We start from the raw sequence: 9,271 nt of genomic DNA, 5'->3' as shown, positions 1-9,271 counted from the left end.
TCTGATTTATTTTCTTATAGAAGTGTAGATTCATTGGTAGCAATTGTTTTCAGTGTCTCGTGTTGCTTGTAGTGGTTTGTCCAAAATGTTGAATGATACTGCTTGGAGATGCATATATTGTTTCACCTCTTCACATGCCAATGTATTTTCCATGTTGTGATGGAGGCCTTTTTTGCCTTGTCCACTCGAGAGGCCCTTGAGTTTGCCGGAATGTCGATTAACTTCCGTTCCGGCAAATTCGGGTACTCCATATGTCCTATTTTCAGCAAAGGTCATGCTGAAATTTTTCGTGAATTTTAGCATGACTTTGCTAAAAATAGAACATATGGGGTACTTGTGACTAATGCATGGGCCGGGGTATCTTAGTAGTTAATTAAGTAGGATCAAGTGCCCCGGCGTACTTGTGACTAATGCATGGATTTTAGGGTGCCTCGGTGTCGATAAAAACCGAAATGATGAAAGCTTAGGCTTTTAGGGTGCCTCGGCGTCGAAAAACCCTCAATGATAAAATCTTAGCTTTTAGGATGCCTCGGTGTCGACAAACCCTAAATGATGAGACCATGATCTTGTTCCTTGACAATAGCCAACTTTTTGACCAAACTTTGTTCCTATTTAGAGAGAAACATGGCCAACAACGATGAGGCCGGGGGTTCGGGCGGCAAGGCATTCTGGAAGCTATCCCATGAGATGGAGGAACAACCTCACTTGTATGAGGACGCCGCCTTCCCCACCGATCCTGAGACCACTGATGGTACCGCCGAGGATGACCCCACTGATGCCACCACTGATGGTGCCGCCGAGGATGCCACCACTGATGATGGCGGCGCACGCACAGATGGCAGCCAACCAAAGAGGCAACGGAAGGACCGGCGCCTGACCGTGCTCCGCACCCTCAAGGAGGAAGTTACTGAAGTGGACTCCGACGGGAATCCAACGGCGCCCGAACGAATAGTCAAGGGGTACTCGCTTCAGCTCGGGTGCATTCTCCGGAGCACCGTGTCGATCAACACCGAGAACCTGAGGCATCCTGACCGAGGGAATTTGCGCAACCTCCTCTTCACGAAGCTGCACGAACGATACAAGTTCCCCGCTGAATTTGAAAACACAAGCCTCAAAGGGAATAAAGTGAACAATGCTGCCCTCACGAAGATGAGCAAGGCCTGTCTACTTGGAAAAGCAATGTGAAGAGAATGATCGAGAAAGGTGAGAGTTATGAGAAGATCAAGGAGAAAAATCCTTCGATCACCGAAGATGACTACAACAACTTCAAGATCAATTGCTCGAGCACCGCAAACTCCGAATCAAGTAAGTGGGGGAAAGAAATGCGGGAGCTGAACTTAGGGGAACACACACTCGGTCCCGGCGGTTACAGAGTGCCGGAGCCTATATGGGACAAGGAGGAGGCGGACCATGCCGAGCAAGGCCTACTGCCCCTCTTCGATAAATACGGTGACAAGCAGACCAGGAACTTTGTCAGGGCCCGGTACAAGAAGGACCCGAAAACAAAGGAGCTTACGACGGATCCGAAGACCAGGGCGTTTGAGCTTGTTCTGGTAAGGAATTCACCCCCGCGTAATTAGCTCCATATGGTCGCATTCTAATTAATGAAGCCAAATTTCTAAATGGTTCACATTCCTTCTGCAGGCGACTGAAAGCAGTAGCGCGGGGTCGACTAAGAGCAACCCTTGGGACACCACTCTAAATAGGGCGTTGAATGTAATGAAGAACAAGGATAAGCTCAGTAAGCCGACGTCAGCTGGTCGTGTGGCCGGCAAAGGCTTGTCGACAAAATGGTCGTCATACTATAACACTGGTGGGCGAAAGGAGAAGAAGACCAGCTCGGAAAGCCAGGCGCGAGAGGTTCAAGAACTCAGGGCACAGGTGGCGCGGATTCCGGAGATTGTCCAAGAGCAAGTGCAACAACAACTCAGAGCGACGATCACCGCCATTGTGCCTACCTTGATCCAGGGGATTAGTGCATGGATTGCGGGCGGCCAACAGGGGCCGCCCCTGATTCCTAGCTTCACGGCCAGCAACTCGCAGAACGCGATGGCGGGGCCATTGGTGTCTCCGGCGCCGGCACGGGAGCTTAATGCACCCGGGTGTACGCCGACCGGCACCTCTGCAGCAAGCGGCCCCTCCGTCAACTGCACGCCCGCCGTTGGCGGTGCCTCGACATTAGCCGAGCTCGACGCCATCATCACGGTAACTAATTAAGCCTCTCTCGACCGAGGACTTCATCTCCTTGCCTTTGACTGGGCATCCCTGACGCCCTACATGTTTTCGCAGGGCGCCGCCGACGTTCTGTGCACTCTCCTGCACTTCGTGAACAACGAGTTGGTCGATGTCGCCAAGGGCAAAATCGTTCAACTGGGCAACCCCTTGTTCCACGGTACCCAGATGCCACCCAAATTGTTTAGGGTTCAACTGGTTCGGGTGCTGCCAGGCTGCGACGAGTTGTTACCTCCGATTCGACCCGTCGGGGCCGATGATGATGATGTGATGACCCTCAGCGCCTGCCTGAGCTGGCCCCTGCTTTGGCCGAAGAGCCAGATTCGTTTGGGGGCGGGGGACACCACCCCAAAGACAACACCGCCAGTCGTGCCGGTGCTAAGTCAGCCCCATGGCAAGACCGCCGCAACGGTGCCAGACATCCCTATGCCACTTGATCCAAACATGCATATGGCACAGGATCAGAACGACGACGACGACGATACATTTGCCAATGTCGATCAGTACTTTGCCGATCATGGGTACGGTGGCGACTTCATGGGGCCTCCTTCTCAAGAACCCAACCCAACAAAAGACGTGCGCGATCTAGCTGGTACCGCGGAGAAGCCAAGTTGCAACAGGCGTCGTCTGCCGTTCAGCTCTTAGGAGACGCCTCCAGCTGCCGACTTCACCGAGCCTCAGATAGGCGAGGTGCGAAATATTATCAGCCCCAACACACTCAAGAAGGCGGTCTGTGAGCAGAACTCGGTCCCATTACAGGACAAGAAGAAGGCACGCAAAAGAAAGACTAAAAAGGGTGCGGGCCAGCCGGCACCGAGTACGATCCGTGCTCAGGACGGGCCACCTTCACCTGAGGATATCTCGAGGAGGGTGCATGTGGCGGGTAGGCCGATGCTACCGAGAAATATGCTTGATGCTGCAACCGGTGCTATGCGGAGTCCGCATGAGAGTGTTCTTTCTTTGGAGAAGCGGCGTCTCGGAGAGAAGGATGTGGCATACCTGGTTTTCGCGGCCAAGGTGCCAGAGGGCAAGGGCTTTGTGGATAACTCCATCGGGAGTACGATCGTCCTGCGGTTTGATGACATCCACGCTATGCTGAACCTTCATCCGCTGCACTACACCTTCGTTCGGCTATTTTCGCTGAGTATGGAGATGTGGATCATTCGCGACAAGACCCCGGACATCGTGATAGTCGACCCCTTCTACATGCGTGCCAAGATCTTGGGCAGCGCTGGGGACCGGCAAGTCGCGAGTTCTTACCTCGAAGGCGTCATTCTGGCAAACCAAGATAAGGATAACTTCCTCGTGCCTTACTTTCCCGAGTAAGTCCTCCCCTCAACCGCCCCGTAACATATGAATTCTTAGATTTCGATCATTTTTCTTTTAACATTCCGTGTTTTCTGGAGTGACACACGTTGCACGCTCATCCTCCTAAGCCCCAAATATTCCATGGCCACGTATTTCGAGCCGGACCGTCAGTCGAACGTAGACTACACAAATGTCAAGAAGGTTCTTGATGATGTTCTCCCCGGCTACGTCAAATCTGGAGGCACCTTCACCAGGCCTATTCGTAACTATGGCAAGCACGTGTTCTCCCACAATACGACGTTCTGCTGCGTCAAGCAGCTGCCTGGCAGTCAGAAGGGTGCCTACTACGTCATCCATCACATGCGGGCGATCGTACGGGACCATCATCAACTTCTGCTACCGAGTAGACTCAAAGATTGGGCCGCGAGCGTGTCGGCAATCCAAGACGCGGACATCAGACAAGAATTCTTTCGCATCCAGTCGGAGTTTGCGGAAATCATCCATCAAGATGTCCTTCGTACCTCGGGGCAGTTCTAGCTCAGAAATCAACCGTCCAACATTGACATCGACACAATCCTACAAATGCAGGCTGACAACGCCCGTTGTTTCATGACTCCCATGATAGACGGCGGCTTCATCCATGCTCCGGTCCCTTGAGTCAAGTCGAAAGCAGTGATGCTGTGTCTAGTTCTAAAACATCGATTGGCTCATGTTGTAATTAAACTTTAATGAACGTGTAGTATGTCTCTTTGGTTTCGAGAGTCGTTCAACTTAGATGTAATCGATGCTATTAATGTCTTGCTTTTCTCTTCCGATCGTTCTGTTGCATACTTATATATTGCTTATGTATTGTCTGTGAATTGGTACTAATGTTTCGTTTGGCTACTGCATAGCGATGCCGTGGTATGTCGTGTACAAGGGTAAGGTTCCCGGAGTCTACAACGACTGGGAGGAGTGTCGGAGACAGGTTCACCGATTCCGCGGTAACAGTTACAAAGGGTACACCACTAGGGCCGAGGCCGAATCTAGATACGCCCGCTATCTAGCAGGTGAGGGGAGGGAGCGTTGGAGGAACCGGATGAAGACGAGTTTCATCGTGATGATGCTCATCGTGATGACCGCAGCTCTCTTCTATGTGATGGTAGTTTAGATGATCGATATCGACTTGTAATGTGAAGACAAACTCGCGGTCTCGAGACTTGTAATATAATGTTCTATCTTTGTTCGGTCTTTTCAATTGGAGACTAATATGATGAATTGCATTCGGAGACTAAAATGATGAATTGTATTCAGAGACTAATCTTCTATTGTATTCGATGAATCTATTGTTGATGTGTGCTGTCTATATTTTGTCCAATTATACATTTTGTAACCTGTGCAAAAAATAGAAAATTAAAAAATAAAAAAACCTAATATTCATAGTAATGGCGCATCACATCATAGTGCGCCATTAGTATGCCAAAGGATACTAATGGCGCATCATTAAACAGTGCACCATTAGTATGCCGAAGTTACTAATGGCGCATCCTGTTGTTGTGCGCCATTAGTATGCCAAAGCACCTGGGTATACATGGACCCCTGGGAGGCATACTAATGGCGCACTGTTGTATATACTAATGGCGCATCTAAGGTGCGCCATTAGTATACCAGATACTAATGGCGCACCAGTGCTGCGCCATTAGTAAACTATACTAATGGTGTGGCACTAATGGCGCACCACTAATGCGCCATTAATGGCCAAATTAGGTGCGCCATTAGTAGGCCTTTTCCTAGTAGTGATGTTATCACCTATGTTACTCCCACTATGATCAGCCTTATGTGCAGAGACATTAGGGTCGGAGGGAGTCCTACTAGTAGTAGTACTACTTTGATGTGTCGCGTCAACTCACACAAGTATGCAACACTTCCTGAACAAACAGGAATTTAAGCTGTTATACTTACTTCTTATAAGTTGTTATACTTCTTACCCAAAGGATCTTTATATCCAACAGACACAAAATATCCGTTCAACTGTTGAAAATTACTGTAGCTGCTGATTTGATGTCGAAGTAATTGCTGCATCGCCACCAAAGCCCACCATCTCTTAAGCTAAAGTAGACCGAGCTAACCCCTATATTAGCATATTACTAAGATAAATAGAAGGCACTGTATTATCATTTAGGACGTGAGCTTGTCAATCTGAATGTGGAGGGACACTAGCTTAGCCCTGGCCAGCAGCTTGGGAGGAACCGTGAAGAAGGTCAGCTCATGCACGGCGACGTCGCCGGGATCCTTGCTGCTTGTCATCTCCATTTCCACCTTGACGGCATCGGTCCTGCCTTTGGGCTCCCCCGGTTGGCCATTCACCCATAGCTTGGCCATGTAGTGTGGCAGTGGGGACGACCCCGCTTTGATGCAGACGACTAACACAGCGATAGGCGCGCCGATGTCGAGAACGCTACCAACCAAGAAAAAACATGTGGTCATCCTCCTAGGCGAACAACAAGAGCCATGGCTCTGACAGTGGCACTTGCAGCTAGAGAACCTTGTTGTACTAGATCTTGTGCACGGGCATGGGATGCACGATGCTGATGTGGTGGGAGAGCACCAGCGGCGGGCCTTCTTAGCCATAGACGGGCCTGGGGAATTTGCAGGGCACGAGCGGACACACGCTCTGCTGATCAGCGAGCTTGTGGTAAGTGACGTAAAACCCACAGCCTTCATGCAGGCACTCCACCCTCACCGAGGAGAGGACGGCGTACATCGCCGTGTTCCGCACGTCGAAACCACCGCCGTACTCGCACTACTGGCACTGCCGCTGGTTCCCCAGGCGCTCAACACAGCAATCCACGCAGTCCAGGTGCCCTCCCTTGCACTGCACAAATCAATCAAACAGCACATCAATCAAGAAACCTTCAACCTTGATCGATCAGCCGAACGAACGAGGTGTATTTGTACCTCATACACTAGAGGCTTCAAGGGGCGGAGGCACAAGGGGCAGTGGAGCAAGCTGAGGTCCACCGAGACCATAGAGAGCTCCATCATCGGGTCCTGTTCCGTCTACATGATCTCGCCCTCCTTGGGCACAACCATCTCTCGCTTTATTAGGGCCGGGGCATTACAAAGCTTTACAATCACATATTCATACTACTTCAAGGTGCATTAAATCAACACATGTAAGTATCAAAAGGAGAGTCACAACATGCATGCATGTGATGTAATTAGTGCATCGATAAACGCAAATTATTGAAATATATAGTGTGGTGCTTTGATGTGTCGCGTCAACTCATACAAGACCAAGAGGTTTGATTACTACAACGCCTTCTCCCTCGCGCACCTGCCTTTGGCTGCATGATAGGTGGGCCACCCACCTATTGGGCCAACCTGTGATACACGCAAAGGCAGGAGCAGTAAGTCAATGAACCTGCGTCCCTCCCTTGCCCATCAGCGTGGTGGCTGGCAGGACTAGGATAAGATTTTGTTCGCTACACGCTCTCCCTCCCGCACGCGGTGGACATGCAGCAGTTTAATCGGTGTCAGATGGCCAGAAGCATACTGTAGTACTCCTCCTCTGTAGTAGTAATCCATCATTGTTCGACTTCCCGAAGAGGCGAAGAGCCAAGCGCAGTCGGGACGCTCGTGTGGCAGTTTCATGTGTAGAGCAGTCTAGGATAGCGTGTACCGTGCATGTAAGCTTAAAATCGTTGGGGTTGACTCCCTGCTTTTTTTGATTAAAATAATCTTCTGGCCCTACATGTCATCATGGTGATTGTAGTTGCCCGCTCATCTAGTCAAGACAGGAATATATATTTTAATTTGTGGTGGGGTAAATGTTAGTGGTTGCAACAAATGGAGTAGTGTACAGTACGGGTCTTTCAGCCAAGTTTAGAGGCAAACATGTGGGGCCAGTGCTATGATGTGTCGCGCCAACTCGTACAATGAGGAGAAGCTTGATTTTACTACTACACGCCTTCTCCCTCGCCCATGCACGCAGTGGCTCGCAAACAAAGGACAGGTTTTTGCTTAGGCTGGTCGTAATGGAATACCATTATCATGCATATGATACTAGTGTGTGATACTACACATCCATAGTGCATAGTATCATATGTTAGTATCATCGATGACTTCATTTATTAGCATGCATGACACATAGTAGCACAACATTTAATATGATACTCAACCCTCTCTTTCTTCATTTACTTCTATGCCACCTCATCAAATTTGCCTAGTTGGCATGCATGATACTCCCTCCGTTCCTAAATATTTGTCTATTTAGATATTCTAAATGGACTACCACATACAGATGTATATATACATATTTTAGAGTGTAGATTCACTCATTTGCTCCCTATGTAGTGACTTGTTGAAATCTCTAGAAAGACAACAAGTGACTAGACTACACCGAGGCAGAGTACATATGGAGCCCCGTAAACCAGAAAGGAGTATTTGCCTTTCTAGAGATTTCAACAAGTGACTAGACTACACCGAGATGGAGTACATATGGAGAAAAATGAGTGAATCTACACCGTAAATAAATATGTAGTTCTCTCGTTTTCCTCTCCGCCTTGGTCATGGTGCACAATATTGAGTATACTAGTACTATCATCTTGAAATTTATGAAGTCACCAGAGGCACCTCATCATCGACGGGAACGTCTCCTGACACACGATAGATGTGAGCGGCAGTCGCCTCCATAGGTGCTTGAGTGCCATTGCCATGGAGGGAGACGGTAGCGATTCCGGAGACGTTGAACGGTCAATGATGCATCCTGAATTACATGCACATGGAATTAATTGGAGAAGCAGAATAGAGCCAGCAAGATGTGAATGCAACAGAGATTGGGTTATCATATAAAGGCGCCCCACCACTCCAATCCATCTACTCCTAGTCTCTACACAACACTGCTCACTCCAATCCAAGACCAAGTGACCAGAAGCCACAAGCACCTATGGAGGCGATGGACGCGAGTGGCAGTCGGCTATGCCAAATCATCCAAGGCTTCGGCCTGTGGCCCCGCACCGTGCAGTGGTTCCAGACGGTGCTAGCGACCGCCGGCATCGTAGCCCTCGCCGACACCGGCTTCCCCTCGCGCATGGATGACATGATGGTCAACTCCATCCGCAAGTTCAGCGCCGTTAAGAAGCGCACGGACGACCTTGCTGTACTGCTCCAGCCCGGGCGCCCAGGCTCCTCATTGCATACCACCCTCATCAGCCTCCATGGTGATGAACTCTTTCAAGCCCTGGTGTCCCTGCAGGTGCCGGTGGTTGCGATGCACCTCGAGGCCGCACTCGACGCACAGCGCCTCTCCATGCAGGAAACCGTCGGCCTGCACATCCACGTCTATGAGGAAATCGTCTACATAGACCACTACAAGGCCAGTGAGGATAGAAAGACGTTGGCCTTCTTCAAGTGGATGGAATCTTTAGACGCCATTGTTCATAAGCACGTCAACCTGGCCACGAAAGCCGCTGCTACTTAGCCACCGTTCGGTGGGCCGGCGCCCTGAGTCGAGGAGGTGGACGTCGTCGATGGATGCATCTCTTCTTCTTGCCACCTGTAACTAGCCCTGCATCGCCTCGTCGCCTTAATGTTTTATTAGTATAGGACTCCCACCGTGGAGTAGTACTGTACATGCTATAGTCTGGACCGTAGCACATTGTTTTTATGGCCATATCAGCACACTGTTTTCTACTGCTGGTTCACTGGGCTGCCGTGGTTCACACTCCTCCGACGTGACTAGTATATGCCG

General features: G+C 50.0%; 1 pseudogene; it reads right to left on the bottom strand.

Annotated features, from left to right (window-relative positions):
* Positions 1-5,697: 5,697 nt before the first annotated feature.
* LOC119357816 lies at positions 5,698-8,740 on the bottom strand (annotated as a pseudogene).
* Between the last annotated feature and the right edge of the window lie 531 nt (positions 8,741-9,271).

The sequence above is a fragment of the Triticum dicoccoides genome, chromosome 2A, assembly GCF_002162155.2.
Source record: "Triticum dicoccoides isolate Atlit2015 ecotype Zavitan chromosome 2A, WEW_v2.0, whole genome shotgun sequence".
Lineage (NCBI taxonomy): Eukaryota > Viridiplantae > Streptophyta > Magnoliopsida > Poales > Poaceae > Triticum > Triticum dicoccoides.
The sequence above is the reverse complement of the archived record's forward strand: the minus strand, read 5'-3'. Positions and strand labels throughout refer to the sequence as shown.